The sequence below is a fragment of the Spinacia oleracea genome, chromosome 1, assembly GCF_020520425.1.
Source record: "Spinacia oleracea cultivar Varoflay chromosome 1, BTI_SOV_V1, whole genome shotgun sequence".
NCBI classification, from domain to species: domain Eukaryota; kingdom Viridiplantae; phylum Streptophyta; class Magnoliopsida; order Caryophyllales; family Amaranthaceae; genus Spinacia; species Spinacia oleracea.
In genome coordinates, this window is record NC_079487.1 from 116,614,008 (window position 1) to 116,637,445 (window position 23,438).

The window sequence follows — 23,438 nt, forward strand, 5'->3', positions numbered from 1 at the left end:
GATAGGTGCTTCCAGGAAGAGATCTTTTTTTGGACCTTCTCAACCAAGGGATCAAAAGCGTGGGATGATCTTCCATCAACCTCAATATTGCATCCTAAATATCTCCCCAGTGAATCTGTGCATGGAGTTCCAATTATCTGCTTCAACTCGTTTTTAATATTGCTTGGCGTTTTCGGACTAAAAATCACGTTGGATTTGTCAAAGTTAATTGCTTCTCCTGAGACTTTGCAAAACAAATCAATTGTGTTTCTAATGTTCCTGCATGCTGAAGTGTTAGCTTGAAAACAAAACAAGGAATCATCAGCAAAAAATAAATGAGAAATAGAGGGAGAGTGTTTAGTGATTCTAATGCCCTGCACTCTCTTCTGCTCTTCAAGTTGTAGAATCATCCGTGATAGAACTTCCATGACTATAATGAAAAGGTATGGAGATAAAGGGTCTCCCTGTCGTAGCCCACACTTTGGCTTGAACACCTCTGTTGGCTCACCATTGACAAGAATTGAATATGAAACCGTTGAGACACACTGCATGATCCAGTGTCTCCAAACCGCAGGAAATTCCATATGATCTAGAATCCAGCCAATAAATTGCCAATTCACACGATCATAGGCTTTATTCATATCTATTTTCAATACCGCAAATCTTCGCGAGCCTTTCTTCCTCCGTTTAACATAAGTGAGGACTTCATGGGCAAGCAAACAATTATCTCCCATTAGGCGTGTGGGCACAAAGGCATTCTGAAACGGACTAACCAAACCATTAAGAATTAATTTAAGTCGATTAGTGAGGCACTTAGAAACAATTTTGTAAATAACGTTACACAGACTAATCGGCCTGAATTGAGAAGGTTTATCCGGACATTCCACTTTCGGAATCAAAGCAATGAGAGTATAATTCCACTCCCGTAGCAAATATCCCGAACGAAAGAAATACAGAACCGCCTCCACAACATCACTGCCCACTATCTCCCAAGCCTTATGGAAAAAAAACCGCAGGGACACCATCTGGGTCGGGCGCTTTCAGCCCACCCATTTGGAACACTGCATTTTTAATATCAATATCATCGAATTGCTTGCTCAATATCTCCTTCTGTTGTTGGTTGAGCTTCACAAGAAGATTACTAAGATTTTCTGGAATCTCTAAGTGCTCAGTTTCATCATTATTCGTTTTGAATAGCTCTTTGAAATATCCAAGAAGGAGGCTTTTTATGGTATCACTATCAGCTGTCCATTCCCCACTATTATTTTGCAGTAACTTGATTTCATTTCTTGTTTTCCTCATTTTTGCACAGCGATAGAAAAAAGATGTGTTTGAGTCCCCCAATCTGGCTCATTTTCCCTTCGCTCGTTGCTTCCAATAAGCCAGCTTGATTAAAGCTTGATCAAATTGTTCTCTCCTGTTTCGGGTACGGAACTGGGGGAATTGTAACACCCCGTATTTTCAAGCCTATTTTATTATTCTGTAATTACGATTGTTAACGTAATTACGTCCCAAATTTTTTTTCCGATCTATTTTAATTATCTTATTATGTCTACTTTTTTTGTGACATAATAATAGAAGCCCAATCTCTTTTTCATGTGTGAGTTATCTTTCAAGCCCATCTATTCCCAAAAATCTGATTTTTATTATGGGGTTTGGAAATTTCATTTTGACTTTAAGTCAATTAAAGACCAAACACCATCTTTTTCTTTGTCTGCCTTCTTCTTCCTCCTTTACACGTATGAGAACTTTCTCATCAAGCTTCTTGACTTTTCATTCTTCAGTCCAAGAACAAAGCAAAACTCATTTCTCATTCTTTCTCCTTTATGCGTGGCAAAACCTTGTTAATTTGAAATGCCAAATGTCCAATTTATTTATCAATTTCATGACTCACCATGTCAAGAAAGCTTATAAATAGCCATTAAAGTTTCTGTCATCTTCAAGCTTACAAATCCAACTCAAATTTGAGTAATCAAATTAAAAACACCATTGTTAAAGGTTGGAACTTTTTACCCCATTAACTTTGACCACCATTTTTCTCTCTCCTCCGTTGACCACCGCGGCTCCACCGCTGCCACCACCTGTTTCCAGCGAATCCTTCCTTCACCGCCTCGGACCAGTGCCCAGAACCCTGACCCGGCACCACCTTTTCCCCGTCGCCGTGTCCATGCCGCTGTGGCCCTTTTTCTACGGGTGTTGCTGCTGTTGCGTGACTACTGCTATTCTTTCTCTGATTGAATTTTCATGGTCTTGTTTTATTGAGTACTTGGATTTTAAAGGTGTGGGCCATGGTTTTATGTTAAGGAGCCAACAATCTTATGGAGTAAGATAGTGGACCGTGAGTTTAGTAAAGAAAGAACTATTTTGGGTTTATTTTTCCATAAAGGTAAAAGTTTATTAAGTTCTAAGTATCATAATTTTAAGTTGGCATATTACTAAATTAATTAAAGAATCTTATGATTAATGCATATTGTTGTTATAATTTTGAGGTTGGAAACTACGGGAAGTATTTGGAGTATAAGGTGTTCGGCTCAAACGTTTTTAGTTAAGGATCGATCGAGGTAATTATTATGTCTAGCATTTTATCTTATGTGCCCGTATATGTTATATAATTTTTATGTCCAGCATTTAAGCTTTATATGCCCGTATGTGTGTTATGTATGATTATATGATTATTATGTGATTTATGTGCTAATGGCATGATGTATGATTTAATGTTTAAAAGTACGATTATGATAATATGTTATTATGTTATGATGTTAAAGCCCTTGTTCGGGAATAATGACGATATTTATAAAGTTATTTTAAAGAAATACGATGTTGCTTTTGTCGGCCTGGAAAAGTGAACTGAACTAGTAAATGGGCAAGTTACAGGTAGAGGCCATGTTAAAGTTAAAGTCTGGGAAACAGTTCCCCCCTGAAAAGATGTAAGAAAAGTCCCGCCAAAGCCTGTACTTGCCAATGAGCTGTAAAGGAAATGATTCCTTGCCGACACAGTTTTCCAGATAACGAGATTGAGTTAGTTATTTCCGAACAATAAATGTTAATGATTGATATGTGCCAAATGATTTTCAAAATAAAACCGTTTTGACGGGCTGGAGTAATATTACTGAGTTTTCCACTCATTTTTGTATTTTCTGTGTTTTTCCTGTTTTCTATTTTTACGATGATGTACAGGTTCGATTAAGGAGCTCAAGTTGCTCAAATGAGAGTTATTACTGGAGTTGGTAATTTATTTTGGAGATATCGAGACGAGAATTTATTTATTATGGAAATCATGTTATTGAGGTTGTTATAAGAATATTGATTTATATTTATTTTATGGAAAAGTTGTATTATTTATGGAGTGTTTTTAAGGATTATTTTATTTGTGGGCCCATACCCACAGGTCCCAGGATTAATTAGGCCTAATTCCGCTGCTAATGATCAATTAAGTGCGGTTTATTACCGCTAATTAAGGAGCCGAAAAGTCGGGGCGTTATAGGAATGGTCTAGATGTACCTTGCCCTGTCAAGCAGAGCAAACGTAAGCTAACCTCGGAGGTTTTACCGAGGAAACCCCCTCCGATGCTTAAGTCAGTATCATGTATTATTTAGAGAGAGAAAGTAGAGAGAAGGTGGAGCAAGTACCGAGAATAATGTCCCCTCTCATAAATGAGGTGGGGGTATTTATAGGCGTCCTATTCAGTACTTTGGCTTATTTAGATGTCGCCACGTGTATGACGATGATGTACAGATTTGGTCTGCCTGTGAGATTGGTCTGCCCTTATAGGTTTGGTCTGCCTGGAGATATGGGCATCCATGGTAGGTTTGCTCTGCCTCATGGTCTTTGTCTGCCCTGGTAGGTTTGGCCTTCCCGGAGATTGGTCTGCCCTTATAGGTTTGGTCTGCCTGGAGATTTGGCCAGCCATGGTAGGTTTGCTCTGCCTCATGGTCTTCGGTGTTCCCTGGTAGGTTTGGTCTGGACTCACTTATACGATCCCGTACAACTAGTTCCTCAAGAGTTGGCTTGACCTTAGGGTTAAGCCTGCTCTTTGGTGCTCTTCATCTTTTTCCTGCTGTTCATGCCTACTCTTGATGGTGATGCATATTAGACCACGTACAACTAGTCCCTCAAGAGTTGGCTTGACCTTAGGGTTAAGCCTGCTCTTTGATGCTCTTAAGGTCGGAGTTGAAGATCGGCTTAACCCTAAGGTCAAGCCAACTCTTGAGGGACTAGTTGTACGTGGTCTAATATGCATCACCATCAAGAGTAGGCATGAACAGCAGGAAAAAGATGAAGAGCACCAAAGAGCAGGCTTAACCCTAAGGTCAAGCCAACTCTTGAGGAACTAGTTGTACGGGATCGTATAAGTGAGTCCAGACCAAACCTACCAGGGAACACCGAAGACCATGAGGCAGAGCAAACCTACCATGGCTGGCCAAATCTCCAGGCAGACCAAACCTATAAGGGCAGACCAATCTCCGGGAAGGCCAAACCTACCAGGGCAGACAAAGACCATGAGGCAGAGCAAACCTACCATGGATGCCCATATCTCCAGGCAGACCAAACCTATAAGGGCAGACCAATCTCACAGGCAGACCAAATCTGTACATCATCGTCATACACGTGGCGACATCTAAATAAGCCAAAGTACTGAATAGGACGCCTATAAATACCCCCACCTCATTTATGAGAGGGGACATTATTCTCGGTACTTGCTCCACCTTCTCTCTACTTTCTCTCTCTAAATAATACATGATACTGACTTAAGCATCGGAGGGGGTTTCCTCGGTAAAACCTCCGAGGTTAGCTTACGTTTGCTCTGCTTGACAGGGCAAGGTACATCTAGACCATTCCCCCAGTTCCGTACCCGGAACATCTCCTAAACCCCAACTCTTTCCCATCATTCTCCTCTTCTATTTTCTTCTGCTTCTCCGAACACATTTTAACCACATCATCCCATATGACATTGTTTGCTATTTTGAATTCTTTACACCAAATAAACAACTCTCTCTTAATCAAATCTAATCTCCTAGAGCAAGAGTACATGGGTGATCCCTTATGCTGGGATGCCCATTTTTCTTTTATGATCTCCTTCGGTCTAGAAAAATCAAGACACCATTCTTCTATCTTCTTGGTTCGTTTTTGCATCCTATGTCTAGGGGAGGTGTCCAACAAAATTGGGGAATGGTCCGACACTACAATTGGTAGGTTTAAAATATGAGCTTCAGCATGCAATTGAAGCCATTCAGCTGTAGCATATCCCCTGTCCAGTCTCTCATACACACAATCATCACCTTCCCGATTATTGCACCAAGTAAATGGCACCCCCGAAAATGGCAAATCAATCAAGTTCCAATAATTTCTCCAGAACATGAAATAGTCTCTACCTGGAACAGTTTCACTTCCCCCTTTCTTTTGACTCAGTAACTCCACCTGGTTAAAATCTCCTAGCAATAATACTTTATTTGTGATTTTTGCTAACACACCACCTAGTTCATTCCAAACAGAAAAACGCTCTCCTACATACGGCGATCCATACACCAAAATTAAGTCTCATTCATGCATTCCGCCAGTCATTACATCACATATTTTACACGAGATAAAATTCATAGATTTTTCCTTGACTACCAGCCTAACATTTGGCTTCCAAAAAACAGCAAGTCCTCCAACATTCGAGGTTGATGCAACAAAATCATACTTAACATAGTTAATAGAAAAAGCTACTTTACTAATTACTGCACTACATGCCTTGGTCTCCATTAGAAATACTATGTCAGGTGAAAATTGTCGGATGATCCAGATAAGAAATGGAACTGTAGGGTCATCCGACTGATTAATACCCCTACAGTTCCAAGCCAGTACCTTCATGGTGCTCCTTGAGGTTGATCAGGCTCAACCTCCAAGCCATTGAGTGACGCAGAAACTGCTGATTCATCTCTTCCATCTTCAGAAGCTGCAGACCTTCCTTGTTCATTGTTGGAGATACGTCTGTTTCCGTCCTCATCATCTCTTATTATCACAAAATTACCACTGAAGCATGCTTTGTAGTAGTCAGTTATTATCTCATTGAACTTAGGGATCGGAACAATTGCTGAATCATGAATTTTACACTTCTTTCTCGCCGTACATGGCTTCATAGGTTGACAGGGGAGCTCCTCTCTTCTTCTCTTTGTTGGTGGGCGTCCCATCCTCATACGAATATTGTATGGTTCAGACACTGGCTGCTTCTTCTTCTCTGCGTCTTTTGCCCTCCAGTCAGCAGGGTTCACCACTCCACCAGGGAAATATAGGTTTGCTCTCCTGTTTGGTCTTGGCGTTCTATTTCCCCTGTTCTTTTTTCGTCGCAAAGGGCTGCTCGATTCCACCTTTGTGCTGATAGTCTTCTCATCTCCCCTTTGTCCCTCTTTCTGAGTTGTGATCACGTCCAACCCGTTGACAGTTGATTTGCAATTAGCTTCCTCTATTGCTTGAATCTGATCTTCCATGATTGTTTGAAATATGTACAAATTCTGGAATTCTTCTCTGGGGATATCCCTACACTGCGAGTGATAGGAGCTCGACGATCCAGATTGAAGAGATTCATGAGAGCCTGGATAACCTAAAGGAGAATTTGGAGAGTCGATGTTATCCAAATCTCGCCATAGTTGCGTCCAAGAACCAGTTTTTCATTTTCCACCCATACCTACTCAAGAAATTTCCAATTCATCTTCTCCAAACCCACACTTAAATATCCAGTCCCCACAACACACTTCACCAAACAGCTTAAAAAAACCATCTTCGTCTTCTAGTACCCCGAATTCTGGAATGGGGGACTTTTTCCCTAGATATTGGACTGGTGATTTGGACCAGCCCATCTCTCCTGGTGCGGCCCATGATGATACGGTGTCGAATGAGCCCAATGATAACAACCCCAGTTGGGCTTCTCCAATTCAAGTGCCATTTGAAAGTTCGGGTCACTCAGGTAATGGTCCAGTTGATGATATGGATCATGATGGTCAACAATCAGACTCTCTTGCTCCAGTTCCGGAAAACTCGAATGATCAAGCCCACTCAGATGGAGAATTTGGTTACTATGGATATATATCTGAAGACACTTTTCCAGAGGCCACTGAATCTTATAAGATGGAGTAACGGTGAAGGCAATTCAAGGGTTTGAGCTTTTATGATTTTTGAGGCAAAGAAGCACGTAAACTAAATGATCAGAACCATAATTAATTCTATCAAGAATTTCATGCATGCACACGTGAATACGTGATAGACCCAAATTTCCAACTTCATTGTATGTCAATTTTTGCCCCAGAATTAAGTATTTAGTACGTAGTACTCCGTATCATGTTTTGCACAACTGAACAAGTTTACTTCAAATTGGAAAAATTTCACAACCTAGTCTTCTAGAAACAATGCCTTTCATACTGAAGTATAAGTATATATTTTGATTAGAATAAAGTAATAAATTTAACACGCTAATTACGTAATTAACACTACGTACCATTATTTTTGTTACGCAAGGGTTTATAATTTTTTAATCATATCTCAATTTTTTTTTTTTTTTTTTACATAGAATATCTCAAATTTTCAACGCTTAAAGAGCATATCTTTATTTTTAGAAGTCTGTATATCTTAATAATTGTTTTTTTGGTGTTACCACCCGTTTTACCTTTAGGGCTAATCCGGATTCCGAACGAGTTTTGGGATGATAGGTTTCAGTCCCCTCCCAATTGTTGTTGTTGCGGGGGTCAGTGGCGGACCTTGAACGATTTTACGAGGAGGGCCGGTAGAAAAAAATCAAGCAATATACTATATAATTATACAATTATACATAAATTTTAGGGGGGATCGTAACTAAAAATACACTACAAAATTTTTCGGGCGGAGGGGCCAGGCCCACCCCAGCCACAATAAAGATCCGCCCCTGACGGGGGATCGAACACAGGATCCTCCCTACCAAGTGCAGCCTCAATCACCCTTAAACCAACATGCAATTGGTATATCTTAATACTTGTGATCTAAGGAGAAAATGATCATATCACACATGTAACTTCTATTCCCAAAAGTTCTGCAACAAAATAAAAAAATAAAAATAAAAATGTTAATATTTTATGTTAGATAAAATACATTAGAAACCCCTATTATCGTGAGTAGTAACACCTAAGTAACACTATTTAAAATTGAAAGAATTTAAGTTGTGGGCTATTAGCCTATTACAATATATATATATATATATATATATATATATATATATATATATATATATATATATATATATATATATATATATATATATATATATATATATATATATATTAATTACATTACATTATACTAAAACAGATACCATGAATAACATGTGTCATTTTTTGGTGAAAAATTTTCTCGCAAAAAGTTATTTTCTATTTTAATTAATTTTTTATTTCAACAAATTTTTATGGAAAAGACTCGGTATATTTGACAAAAATTTATATATTAATCTTTTGAAAGTCGATCAAATTTTTTTTGTACTCCGTACTACAGAGTAATTTTATTTTTGAACAATTCTTTTATTACTCATATATTTTATAAAAAAAATGGCGTAATGATAATTTTATTAATATATGTGCACGACGGGACCTAATCTAATATGCATACTCGATTTAACCTGAAAACTAACATTTGTTATCCAATCTAATGTTCGATCCTCCCTATAAACGTACTTGATATATCAATAATCAAAAGATTGTACTCCGTAGTAAAGAGCGACGGCTTCTCTTCTACCATGTAAATTTGAGAGGTATCCAAAGTTTACATTTACATTTACATTTACATTATACTACGTAGTCACGAAATTCTTCAAAGTGAAGTGTCCGTATTCTTTGTTAACAAAGGTGGGGTACACCATCATGGCATCATAAGAAACTCCAAAAGGTTAGATTATTATGATAACTAGCTTAGGATATTATTGATGCACAAAATTTCTGAAAAATGTAGTTTTGGCGGATTTATAAAACACTAGATTGTATCAATTACAAAGATTAAAAGCCATGTGCAAATAGATTATGCGCACGTGTGTAAACAATCACGAAATCTTTACGAGAATCCTAGTCAGAGCAAACACTTTGTTGTTTTCTCATAATGGAAATTGAATATGAGCTTTTAGGCTAAATCATGAAAGCATAATAATTAGTGTGGCTAAAAAGCTTTACTAGCTCTCGGTGGCAACTCATCATGGAAAACGCATAATTAGTTAGTTAATTAATTAATTAATTAAATTAGCGACAAAATGTAGTTCTCTAATTAAGAACATGGATCATGAATGTATGTGCATGTATATGAACAGAGAGACTTTATATTTTGATCCTTGTGGGTGTGACCTGGCCACTCATTAATCATTATGGGTGTTTGTTGTGTACCTCAGCTCCCAAATAAGATAATGAAATATTGAAATGTCTCTATATTTTTATTAATTAATTTAGTCAGGGTCACCTTAAGAGTATGGGGAAATATTTTATTGACCCTATCTTAATTATGTCCCCTCGTTAAAATATTGATCATCCTGAGTCACAAAAGGATAAGACGACAAATTATGTATACGGGATTTGATCTCGGGTCTTGATTACCACCCTGAAGACTTTATCAACTAAACTAATTGACATCCACAAATATTGATCATCCTAATTATAGTATGTACTGGTTTATGGATTTTAAAGTGGTGTGGGTATATTTGGATAATATTCTATTGTTGATCAGTAGTGCGTAGAAGAAAACAACCATCATCACAATATCAAATTACGAAAATGATAAAGGTCGCAACATGCGACCTTTAAGCCGTGTCACAATGATGACATGACATGCTTATGTGTCATTATTTAAATTGGAAAATTAAAATATTTAACTTATATTATCGATTATACATGTTATAAAAAAAAGCAGGAAAATCTTAATATTCTAATTTGTTTTCTTTTTCATATCGACTACTTATTTACATATTTTCATAGTAGAAATATTGAATTGATAGTAAAAATATTATGATGACGCGTAGCTTACGTGACACCTATATGTACCAATTGAACTACGACACGTAAGATTGCGACAACTAAATGTTGTCGCAACTTGCGACCTTTATCATCGTCCATCAAATTATAAAGTTTAGGTAATAAAAATTGACCCCTTAGTTGGAAGAGATTGAGAGATCGACTGAAAACCATTATGCACCTGATCGATCTATAAAATTAAAATGCAAAGAATAAAAATACATTGGATTAACTTGTTAATGAATGGAGTGCTTAGGTTGATTGTCATCCTCAGAACTTAAACTTGGTTTAAATAGAGACACTTAATTAGTTTAGCAACATTGATTTGGACTTGTTTTCTTGCGTGTGCAAAGTGCAAAGTGCAAAGTGCAATCACAATCAAGTACGTTTCGTAGTATCAACCAATTAAAGAGAAAGTTTTAAATTTTGAGTTGTTGTTTTAATTTGCTGAAATGAATTTGGTGTGCATATTATAAAGTCCTCTTTTACAAGTCTACAAAAGCTAGCCTAGAATTAATTAACTATATACCTCGTTTATATTGTTGACCACTCTGTAGAAATAGAATGATATATATCGTTCGCCTACTTCTATTATTTTTAACCTAAATGCCTAATCGATCTTTACTAGTCACTGGTGAGCTACACGCTTATGCATGCTATGAATTAATGAATAGCTAGAACTTCATTTTGCAATCACAATCAAGTACGTTCGCATGTTTAATTTGTAGTGTTAGGCTCTGTTTGGCAACACATTTCAGTCACCTTAAATAATTAAGTGCTGGAAATTTAAGTCACCTTAAGAGAATATTAGTGTTTGGCAAGTAGCTGAAATCATATTTAAGGTGACTTAGTTGACTGAAATTGAAACGTTAAACACGTCTCAATTTCAGGCAACTGAAATTCATGTAATTATGCTCTTTTCACGCATTAGTTCTTTAAAAGTGAATCTCATCAACTCCAAAATACTTGATTGCTGACTCTGTTGAGCTTAGTTGCAGGAGGGCAAGCTGATAAAATTTTAATGGGGTTTGTTGCATAGTTTTGACTTTTGATATATATACTTCGTATGTGTTAGTTGATGGATTACATGTACTGTGTCAATGAAAAAATTTCACACAAAATTGTAGCTATAAGACAAATAATATTGATAAAGAGTAATTAGCAATTTTAACATTTGAAGGCCATATACTGCTATTTTACTTAGTAATCAAAAGAAAATAAATATATAATGTGGAATGTATACATTACCAACTAATTAAAAAGGTAGCTTAAATAATCAGTTTACCAAACAGTAATATATTCAACTATCTTATAAATTTCAGCATCTTATCAGTTTCAGTCACCACCTTTTCAGTTTCAAGTGACTTATCTTTCAGTCAGTATTGCCAAACATAGCCTTAATGTACGCTTTGCGGGTGTAAAATTTATTATAAAAATACTTCAACTACTAATTATAATTATGCATTCTTAACTTATTTTCTACACCGTATCTATTTATACATAAGTACTCCCTCCGTTTCTAAATAAGTGTCCACTTTGGATATTTACGCGGGATTTAATAAAACTGAATTGTTTGTAAGAGGTAATGATTGTGAATGTTTTATTTGGGGAAAGGAAAAAGTAGATAATTGTTTAATGTCAAAAGTACAAATAAAAAGGGATGTAGGATTGAAAAGTGGAAAAAGTGTAGAATGTGTAAGAAAAAATAATAATGATTTATAGAAAAGTGGGAAAAGTGTGTGAAAAAGTGAGAAAAGTGTATAGAAAAGTGAGAAAAATGTATGTCCCAAAATGGAAACTGGACACTTATAAGAGAACGCAATTTATAGGAACTGGACACTTATTTAGAAACGGAGGGAGTATTATGTACTCCGTATGCTGTTTACGGAATTGAGTTCATGAATACAAACATTATTTATGTCATGACGATATGGTTTGTTACACGTAAATGACGTAATTTATTGATTTTAGTGTCATCTATCACCGCCAAAAGCTAGATAACCCTGAACACTCCCTTGGATAATAGAAGATAAATGAAAACTGAGATTCATTGTGGTATATACTAATAAAGTCTTACTTGCTTCAAGTTATTAAACGTTAGAGAATATATAAATGGGTCCGAAGTAGGAAGGCGGCAGGAAAAAATTAGTTGTGTTGTATCATAAAAACAATCAACGTCAAGATTTAAGATGATACATTTTTGCTTTATTTTCTGTTTGGGCTCCCAATTGATTCTCAATTGGGCCACTAAGTCCAAAGCCCAATGGCTCTAAACAAACAGCATCAAACCTACCAATGGCTAGTCAGCCATCCATCAAGGCCCAAGGCCCAAAAGCAATAAATGACCTATGGGCATTTATTATGCAAACACTATAAATAGGCCGCCAAGGCTCACACCTCAAGGTACGTCCAATTTATCGCCTTAAGACTACTCTTCTAGAGAACTTCTCTCTAGAATCCGAGCATCGTTCTTACTTAGGCATCGGAGGGGCTTTCCTCGGAAACACCCCCGAGACTAGTGACTTTGCTCTTGTGCAGGTGAATTCGGACTCTACTCATTCAAACAAGCAAGATCTTCAACACATACGAAAGGGCCTTCATTCGAAGCCCATTGTTTCCATCTTTACAACACCGGAACAATTTGGCGCCGTCTGTGGGGAAGAACACTTCAAAGCCTTTGAAAGACATCAATCACCTCTTTCCGCGAAAATGGTTAATGAGGTTATTAACAACAATGATGACGATATGATGGTGCGGTCAGATTCAGAATCCGACCAAGAGGAGCACCCTCAATCGATGGCGAGGTCACAGCCAAGCAGAGCTACGACCGCCACAAACGCAGGACCTCCGATCCCAACTAGGGAAGAGCTCACTGCGGCCATGACCATCATGCAAAACTTCCTCTTCAATGAGAAGCAGCAAGGATTGGCTAAAGACCGCAGAGAGGAGAGGAGGACCAGGCGAAGGCTGAACGAACAGCCCAGTGTAGAAGTGTCCAGACCCGAAAGAGAGCTCCTCCCCTTGACAGGAACACACCTGACGTCGAGATGGATGGAAAGCACGTGGGACACCGGGCACAACAACAACCAGATTGGTTTGCAAGACCATCGCCTACTCCAACAGCTCTCCAAAGCGAATCGACTACTCGTAACACTCGGATCCGAAGCTCGGTGCTCAGCAGGTTGAGGCCCTCGGTCCACTCAAGGTTAAGACCTTCGATCCACACGAGACTCGGGGTAGGCGAACCAAGCAAATCTGGCGAACGACCCGAGGTCAGTAGCCGAGAAAGAAGAAGAGACAGGAGGCATGATCGAACCCCTAGCCCCCATCGTACGCCCGAACGTTCTAATCACAGAACCTCGGCAAACGAAGGCATCAGGGCTAGACTCGGGAAAAGAATCATGACTCCCACGTCATCCCCTTTCTCGGACGAGCTGATCATGGAAGAAATACCGAAGGTAAGACTGCCAGCACACCTAACCTATAGCGGGATCACAGATCCGAGGGATCATGTCATCTCCTACGAGCAGCAAATGTTCTTGAGTCCCTACTCCGAAGCATGTTGGTGTAAATATTTCCCAACCACGCTAACCGGAGTGGCGGGAGAGTGGTTCAGGTCGCTGCCGAAGGGATCGATCAAGAGCTGGAAAAAGCTGAAAAAGAGATTCTGCACACAGTTCGTGAGCAATAATCGCCCCGAGCGAACCACAGCAGAACTGACCTCAATCCAACAAGAAAGAGACGAAAGTCTAAGAGAATTCATGGCCAGATTCATGAAGGAATCAACAAACATACCAAACTTGCAGCCAGACGTGGCCATCTTCGCCTTGAAGCACGCGCTCCAGGAAGGGAAATTCCGTGACGAGCTCTCAATGAAGAACCCCTCCAGAATAGCTGACGTGCTCCAAATGGCCGATGCGTTCATCAGAACAGAAGAGTTCAACAAGGCCGCTGCAAGATTGAAAGGATCGTCAGATCCGAGAGACACAAAGAATACCCAGAGCAAGCCCGAGGGCGGCTCAAGGAAAGGGAAGGAGAAAGTAGGAGCTAGAGAAATGAGCCCGAAGAAAGACGGGAGAAGGGGTGAACTTCAACCCAAATACACTAACTACACTCCACTAGCTCTGCCCCGAAAAGAGATCTTTAGCCTCAACAGAAATGATGAAAAGTGGAAACTACCGGGGAAGCTCAAGTCCAACCCAGCTCGGGGAAACAAGAACAAATGGTGCGACTTTCATGACGACTTCGGTCACCACACCGAAGAATGTAACTCGCTGAAAGACAACATCGAGGACCTCGTCCGCCGAGGTTACCTGAAACAATACTTGTTAGACCGAAGAGAGGAAAAAGAAAAGGCCGCCAGTGGCAAACAACATGAGCAACCCCAGAAGAGGGTCTACGAAGCAACAGGACACAAGAAAAACGACATCCTAGTGGTGTTCGGGGGGCAGAAGTCTGGCCAGGCCAGCAAGAAACACCTAAGAGCCCTCTCCCATCGGGTCAACTTCAGCACGGTGGGAGACAACCAGCCACATCCCCCGAACATGACCTTCACTGCTGATGATTGCTTCGGAGTCCAGTACAAACATGACGATCCTCTAGTCATTTCCATGGACCTCAATAACCACAACGTACATCGAGTGTTAGTCGACGGAGGAAGTGCCGTCAATATCATCTTCAGAAACTGCTTCGAGCAGCTGATCCTCGAAGAATCAGAGGAAGCACTGACGAAAGTCAGTTATCCTCTGATCGGATTCAACGGATCCGCAGCTATCCCTCGAGGAAAGATCACCCTGCCAGTCACAGTGGGTGAAGGCCAGGCAGCAAAAACCCTTCGGGACGAATTTCTGGTGATGGACTGCGACTCCGTATACAACGTAATCATGGGAAGAACCATGATTCACAAGATGCAAGCAGTCCCCTCCACATACCATCAGCTGATGATATACGTCTCGGATGCAGGATTCGCCGAACGAATCAGAGGTGATCAAGAAGTGGCGAGAAGAACCTGCCACACTGCTGTCCGAAAACCCAAACTAGGGGACGGCCCCGAGGAAGAAAAAGGAGCTACGGGAGAGGAAAGCGAGGCAAAAAGGAGAAGAGCAAGCACGAGCAGCTTATCTCCCGCAGAAGTTGATGCCCGCCTCGAAACCCTATCTCCCGAACCAGATCAAGAAATGGAGGATATCTTCCTCGAAGAAGATTCAGACAGGAGCGTCCGAATAGGCAAGGGCCTAAGCTCGGGGCTCCGAATCGATTTGATCCGACTACTCAGGGATCACAAAGACATCTTTGCATGGTCAGCAGCAGATATGCCAGGGATAAATCCGAAGCTGATTTGTCACAAGCTGGACGTCAACGCTGAAGCTCGGCCAATCAAGCAAAAAAAGAGAAATTACTCCTCGGAGAAAAACAAAGCCATCGCCGAGGAGGTGAAAAAGTTGCAAGAGGCCGGATTCATCGAACCATGCATGTATCCGAAGTGGCTGGCCAACGTGGTGATGGTAAAAAAAGCGAACGGCTCATGGCGAATGTGCGTGGATTTCACAGATCTGAACCGAGCCTGCCCCAAAGACTGCTATCCCCTGCCAAGGATAGATCAATTGGTTGACTCCACCAGCGGCCATGCACTGCTCAGCTTCATGGATGCCTTTTCAGGCTACCACCAAGTGTTCATGCACCCCGACGACAGGGCAAAGACAGCATTCATCACAAGTGCAGGAGTGTTCAACTACAAAATGATGCCTTTCGGCTTGAAAAATGCCGGAGCCACCTACCAGAGGCTAGTTGATCATGTCTTCGCCGACCAGAAAGGGAGGAATGTGGAGTTCTATGTGGATGACTCCATCGTAAAAAGCATCAAGGAGGAAGACCATGTCAAAGACTTGGCAGAGACCTTCGGAAATCTGAGGAAATACAGCATGAAGCTGAACCCAAAAAAATGCGTCTTCGGGGTGAAGTCAGGGAAGTTCCTTGGATTCATGGTGAGCGAAAGAGGAATTGACGCGAACCCAGACAAAGTCCAAGCGGCATTGGATTTACCCGAGCCGAAGACCAAAAGAGATGTGCAGAGGCTAACCGGCAGGTTAGCCGCACTAACAAGGTTCATATCAAAAGCTTCGGACAAAGGAGCCCCCTTCTTCAAAGCACTGAAACCAAAGAACCCCCCCGGGGGAGAAGCAGAACCAGTCAAGAAAAAGGGGGTCCCGAGGAAGGTGGATCCCGAACTGATATGGGAACAGGAGCAAAAAGAAGCTTTTCAGCAACTCAGAGCCCACCTAGCTCAACTGCCGACACTGGCCAGACCAAAGGAGGGGGAAACCCTGTACCTATATGTCGCAGTTAGCCCTGGAACCGTCAGCGCAGTGCTTCTTCGGGAAGAAGAAAAGAAGCAACAGTCAATCTACTTCACCAGCCGAACACTCACAGGGGCCGAAACCCGGTACCCGCTCATCGAGAAAGTCGCATATGCAGTAGTGGTAGCTGCACGAAAACTGAGGCCATATTTCGACTCCCACCAGATCACAGTACTAACTGACCAACTGCTCGAGAAAGTACTCGACAAAATAGAGAGGTCAGGAAGATTGGCTGCCTGGGCCTTCGAACTATCAGAGTTCGGCATCAAATATCAGCCGAGGACAGCAATCAAAGCACAAGCGTTGGCAGACTTCTTGGCCGAGTGCTCATACCAGGAAATACTGGATGATACGAAAAGCACTTGGGAGGTCTTCACTGACGGATCTTCCACATTAAACGGCTCAGGAGCAGGAGTTGTACTAATCCCCCCGACGGGGAAAAGCATAGAGTATGCATTGAAGTTCGGCTTCAAAGCAACTAACAACGAGGCCGAATATGAGGCCGCAATCGCAGGGATAGAGCTTTGCTTATCCCTGGAGGCCGAGCATGTTTGCCTCAAAACTGATTCCCAGCTCACACCAGATCCGAGGGGAGTATGAGGCCAAATGGCCCAGCATGACAGCTTACTTAGCAAAAATTAAATCCTTAACGTCAAAGTTAAGATCCTTTGAAGTCATTCTCATCCCCCGAGGACAAAACACGCAAGCAGACGCACTGTCAAAACTCGCGAGCTCAACACTCATCGACCTAAACAGGTCGGTCCACGTGGAAGTTCACCAAGAGAGAAGCATTGACTTGCTACCCACCACAGTATGCAGTTTACGTACCGAACCCAGCTGGATGGACGCAGTAGTTGCATACAAAGAAAGGGGAGAACTTCCCGAAGATAAGCTGCAGGCGAGAAAACTGAAAAGATTCGACAAGTGGTTCATCATCAGCGCCGAAGGAGAGCTCATGAGGAAATCATTCTCTGCTCCGCTGCTAAAATGTGTGGGTCCAACAGACGCTGACTACATCCTAAGAGAAATCCACCTCGGGATATGCGGAAACCACATCGGAGGCAGGACATTGGCACATAAAGCCCTTCGGGCCGGATACTGGTGGCCCACTATGGTTTCCGAGGCAAAGCAGATGGCAAGGAAATGCGAGAAATGCTAAAAGTTCGCACCAGCCATCCATCAACCAGCTCAAACCCTACAATCAACATTGTATCCCTTACCATTCGCACAGTGGGGGTTAGACATCATTGGTCCCTTCCCCTCAGCTACGAACCAGAAGAAGTGGTTGATCGTAGGAGTCGACTATTTTAGCAAATGGATCGAAGCTGAAGCTGTCTCCTCCATCACCGAACCTCAGGTCCGCAAGTTCATATGGCAGAACATCATCACAAGGTTCGGCATACCAAGACTGATGGTCTTCGACCACGGTAAACAGTTCGACAACACCCCGTTGCAAAAATGGTGCAAACAGTTCGGCATACACCTAGCTTACTCGGCAGTTTGCCACCCACAAAGCAACGGGCAAGCCGAAGCTGCCAACAAACTCATCCTCAATGCACTCAAGAAAAGAGTCGAGGATGACAAAAACAAATGGTTAGAAGAGCTACCCGGAACGCTATGGTCCCTTCGGACCACTGAGAAAGAAGCTACCGGGCAAACACCGTTCCACCTCGTATATGGATCCGAAGCTGTCATCCCTGTGGAAATCGGAACAGAAAGCCTGAGGATCCAGGCATACAACAGGTATGATGGACTCCAAGGAGAAAGCAACAACCAACTTCTGTCCGAAGCTCTCGATCTACTGGACGAAGCTCGGAACGATGCAAGGACACTCAACGCAGCCTATTTGCAGAGGGTCAACAAGCATTACAACCGAAGAGTCAACGCCAGACCCCTAAAAATCGGTGATCTAGTACTCAGAAACGCCGCCTCGGTTCAGAAAGGACGGATCCATGGCAAACTCTCAGCCACTTGGGAAGGACCATACATCATCCATTCCGAAAAAAGGCCAGGCACGTTTATGCTGAAACAGTTAGATGGAACAATTTTGAAGAACCATTGGAATACCGATGTTCTCAAGAAATATTTTGTATGATCTCTGTCTGTAAACCAAGTAAGTTGTTTAATGAGAAGAGGAAAGCCATTGGCACCATGAGTTTCATTAAACTTATCTCTATATTTATTGTCCCTTTATATATACATGCAGCCTTGGATCTGATCAATCCGAGACTAAAAACAGGTTGACTTTGCCCATTCCTTGATAAAATGCAAGAAATGACCAAATCATACAGGGAATCGTCCAGAATCCTCGGATTCGCGATACCCAGATAAAATTTGTTCGCAACAAACAGTCGCTCGAATCAAGTTATAAAACTTCGGCTCAGATCCACGGATCGCCAAAGACATAACTAAGAGGCAGACTAGCGATCTCTTGCCCAGGTTTCCGAACCACAAGAGATCGGAAGAACAATCCAGACCTCTGAGCAGATCGACGGATTTGAAGAGTCTGGAAACTAAAGAGTCTCTTAGCAGATCTACGGATTTGAAGAGCTCGCAAAACAAAAGAGTCTCTTAGCAGATCTACGGATTTGAAGAACTCGCAAAACCAAAGAGTCTCTTAGCAGATCTACGGATTTGAAGAACTCGCAAAACTAAAGAGTCTCTTAGCAGATCTACGGATTTGAAGAACTCGCAAAGTTAAAGAGTCTCTTAGCAGATCTACGGATTTGAAGAACTCGCAAAGATAAAAAGTCTCTTAACAGATCTACGGATTTAAAGAGCTCGCAAGATCAAAAGGTTTTCAGCAAGTCTACAGAAAGAAAAGCTCGAAAGTCTACGGATTCAAAGACTTAAAATTGCGAAAGTACAAAATTGAAAAGAAGCAGCCAAGTAACAAACATTCATTTTTCATTCAATATTTGGGGGAAGTACAAATACATTGAAAACCTCAAAAATTGAAAACAAAATGAAACAGTTAAAATCGGCAGCCATCAACAGACAATACCGGCCTACCGAAGTACTAAGAAAGCAAAAAGAAATGAGTACAACGCAGCGCCGAGGCAAAAGGGGGAAAAGCAAGCACATATTCGGAAGTCCTCAACTGGAACCGACCGACTCTGAAGAAGACGACTGCCCGAATCCCTAACTCTTGGGAGTCTCAGGAGCAGCCCCTAGGGGAGCATCCTTCGAAGAACCCCCAGCAGTAGTATCACCCTCGGAAGTCGCCTTCTGGGCCCGAGCCTCTGCAAGAGCAGCTTGGCGTTCAGCTTCAGCTTCATCTCGATCAGCTTGGCATTCCACCAAGTGGTCCTCGGCCTGCATCCAGAGGGGAACTTTCTCGTTCCAAGGGAAGTGAGGCATGTGCTTCGCAAACATGCGCCGAGCACCCAGGATGCCATTCCAGTACTGCTCTCTACACTGATCAGCAGTGTAGAGGTCGACTCGCTCTTGCTCCAACTTCCGAATATAGTCGTCCTTTTCCCGGAGCTTCAGCCGAAGAACAGGCACCTTATCAGCTTGCTGCTGGATCAGCTCCCGATGCTGGACATAATGGCAAAGCCTCAACTCTGCCTCTTTACTCTCCTTATCGGCCGCTTCAAATTTAGACTTCATCTCCTAGAAGAGTCTATCTTTTTCTTCAAGTTCGCTAGCGAACTTAGCGGCCATATCCTTCTTTTCCTCAGCAAAGGAAGCGATCTTCTCAGCATCCTCTTCAACTCGGAAGATGAGCTGGCCAACCTCGGCCCCGATCTTCTCAGCAGACTCTCTAGCCTCGCGACTATACTGAAGGTATAGCTGCTTGACTTCCGTAAGCTCGGAGAGGAGTTGCCCAGCCTTCTGGTCCAAAATGGGAATATCACGAGCATAAGCCTCACGATATTTCCTCAATTGTTTCTCCTCAACCGAGCTGCACTCGGAAGCGAACGAGGACCAGAAAACAGCCTGGGAACGAGGGAAAGATGAGCAAAAATAGGAAAAGCATAAAACAAAAACACAACTCAAAGAGAAAAATCCAGCAATTACCTCGTTCAGATAGTACTGGGCCATCATAGCCGGATTCCTCTCTTCAGCCCCAGGAACCCTCCACTGCGGGTTAGCACGAAGCAGATTCTCCCGAGCAGCTTCGGGGCCCACCAAGGATCCCACGTGAGCCAAGGGGTCCTCTCCCAAAATCGGAGCCCTGGCATACCGAGCCATCGCCTCCCTTACTTCTTCGGGGATCCGTTTCAGCGGAACATCCGAACAGGGATCAGCATGGATCAGCCTATCCAAGGCCGAGGTGGAAGTAGAACCCAAAGTCGAGTGGCGCCTCTTCCTTGTCAGACCTTGCTCGGGCTGCTCCTCCTCTCCAGCAGAGGGAACCTCTTTCTGAACCTCGGGAACCGCAGCTTCGGGGCCCGAGAGATCTACCATCTCCTTGTCTGGACTCTTCTCTCTTTCGAAGGGAAGATCAGCAGACTCCTTCTTCTCCTCAGCTACCTCAGGGACATCCGAGGCAGGAGCAAAATCGGCTTCAATCGCCTCCACTACCTCGGTGATATCCTGGATTTCGACCCCCAAAGCAGCAGATGGCTTCAAGGGAGAGGGGATAACATCTTCCTCGATCAGCGGCTGGTCCACGGGCGGCGATTCAGCAACCACCACACTCTTTAACTTCTGCCCTGGCAAGGGCATGAAGTGAAGAAGGCTCTTAGGAGGAGGCATGACTTCCGAAACCGCTTCCTACAGGGCAAACGCTCAAAGGTCAGTTTCGGAAAAAGAGAGAGCGGACTACAAAAAGCTCCAAGTCAGAAAAAATACCTTTTCCGAGGACTGAGAAGCCTTTGCTTTCTTCGGATGCGCGGAAGGCCTTAAAAGAGTGCTACCCTTCCTTTTGCGTTGATCCTAAAAAGGAGAGACTAAGAGTCAACAAATGTAAAAGAAGAAAAAGGAAGAAATAAAGAAAAAAAGCGTGAAGTACCCAGTTCCTAGATAAAGAGATATATATCCGAGCCGGAGATGAAACCGAAGGAACGGCACGCGGCACAGCGTCAGTCCCAGGACCCTAAAAAGATGGTCCAGGACCAAGACGTTAGCCGACGGCCAACCAAAAAGAAAAAGACAAACAGAAAACCGAGCCTATAAACGAACACTCACCGGATCCGAAGTTGTCTTCAACACAGGAAGCACAACCTTCACAGGAACAACTTCAATAGAGGAGGCGGAATCCCACGGATCAGCTCGAACTTCGGATATCCGAGCAACCCCCGAGGGAGACAACACGTAATCCTTCAGGCGAGGATTACGAGGATTATCTTTTCCGAACTTGTACTCGGGAGCCGGGTCGTGAATAGTCTTCAAATCCAAAGAAATGCCCAACTTCTTAGGATCAATGCAGCTAAAGCCGTACTCTGCAAAAACAAAGCACAAAATATGTCAGCAAAACGAAACAGGAAAGAGAAGGACAAACTCACTGAAAAAACGGTCTCAGCCGAAAGACACCTACCCCTGTCAAAAATCCTGCTGAGACCGGCAACAGCAAGAATGTCCTCCCGCAAAATGTAATTAAGGTTCGGGAGCCAGCTAGACGGCAGTCGATAGTTATCCTCTTGAGCCAAGAACCACTGGAGGAGGTCCACATAGTGGCGATGATTCCGATCCGGAGCTGCCACACCCCTCATATCAGGATCAGGAGCCACGAACCACTTCGGAGGACGATAAAAGTTGGGATGCTTCGGATCCGTCGGCACACGAACGAGCAACCACTCCGTCTTCCAATTGTGGTCAGAGCTAAGGTAAGGGTACGCCGTAATGTAGTTCGGCTCCCCCCTCTTTCGGGAATTTTTGTTGACGATGGTCCACCAACCATACCCATCACCCTTGGAAGCATGGTTGAGAACCAGATCGTGAAGATCCCGAAAAATAGCGACAGAGCAAGGGAAATTGACAAAGTCACACACCCATCTAAATCCGATTATGTGCCTCATAGATTTGGGTGTGAGCTGGGCCAAACTAATGTTGTACGACACCAAAAGCTCGGATACGGACGAATCCAAAGGAAAGCGGAGACCATTCTCCAAATGATGAGTGTACACGGAAATGAACCCCCTCGGTGGATGAGTCACCCGAGGACGCTCTTGTTCAGGAAGCTCGCACCAGTACCCCAAGGCATGCTGAATTCCGTATAGCTCCTCGGCCTTCCGATGATAATTCCCCAACTTCGCTTCCACCAACCAGTCACCACTGACCGATTTCTCCAACGGACCGTCGATCTTGGTGGTCTCGTGCAAAATTGAGGCATACCTGCCCTTCGGATCAGCTTCCGTCCAATGAACTGGAAACTCGGGGTAACGACGACGAGCACCCGAAGAACCAACTCTCTCACCAGAAGTTGCGCGTTCAGACACGCTAGACCCACCAACTACATCATCTTCGGAAGCATCCCAACCAATCGAACGCTTCTCCACCGGCCTCGCCGAAGGCCGACCCCTCGAAGTTTTCGGTAACCTCCCCGAAGGCACGTTCTCCCTCTCACTAGAGGAGCCAACGACGAACTTGCTTTTGCCCCTATTCTTTGCCATGGTCGCGAAATCTCGGTCTAGGGTTTAGATTGAGGGGTAGAAGGAAGAACGAAGAAGAAAGGAGAATTCAGAAACAAATTACCTTTTTCCGAAGCGGAATTCGCCGATAAAACGAACAACACAAGTTCCCGAAGTCTAAAGTTGGCCGAATTTCGTAGATCTGAAGAAACTTAAAAACTGCGATCGCCGGAATTTAGAGAGAGAATGGGTTTGAAAGAAAGAGTAAAAAGTTCGAAAGGAGCAAAGCACCCAGTATTTATAGAAAAGAAAGGGGGGCGCATCAACTTCCTCAACCCACGATCTCCACGACACAATACAACTCCCAACACTTGTCATCAATGCAAATCATCCCTTTTCAAAAAAGAGAGGGAACTTTCGGACTTCTGACAGCTGGAAACCCACCCATTTAATTCTAAATGGACCGGGTCTGGGGGGCATGTTGTTTGGGCTCCCAATTGATTCTCAATTGGGCCACTAAGTCCAAAGCCCAATGGCTCTAAACAAACAGCATCAAACCTACCAATGGCTAGTCAGCCATCCATCAAGGCCCA

The 23,438-nt window shown here is 42.8% G+C and overlaps 1 long non-coding RNA gene across 1 annotated transcript; it reads left to right on the forward strand.

Moving 5' to 3' along the window:
* Nucleotides 1-1,607: 1,607 nt before the first annotated feature.
* On the forward strand, nucleotides 1,608-3,321 carry LOC130470649 (uncharacterized). The gene is made up of 2 exons (XR_008931364.1): nucleotides 1,608-2,540; nucleotides 3,157-3,321. It is a non-coding gene; the product is annotated as an uncharacterized lncRNA (long non-coding RNA).
* Nucleotides 3,322-23,438: the final 20,117 nt, after the last annotated feature.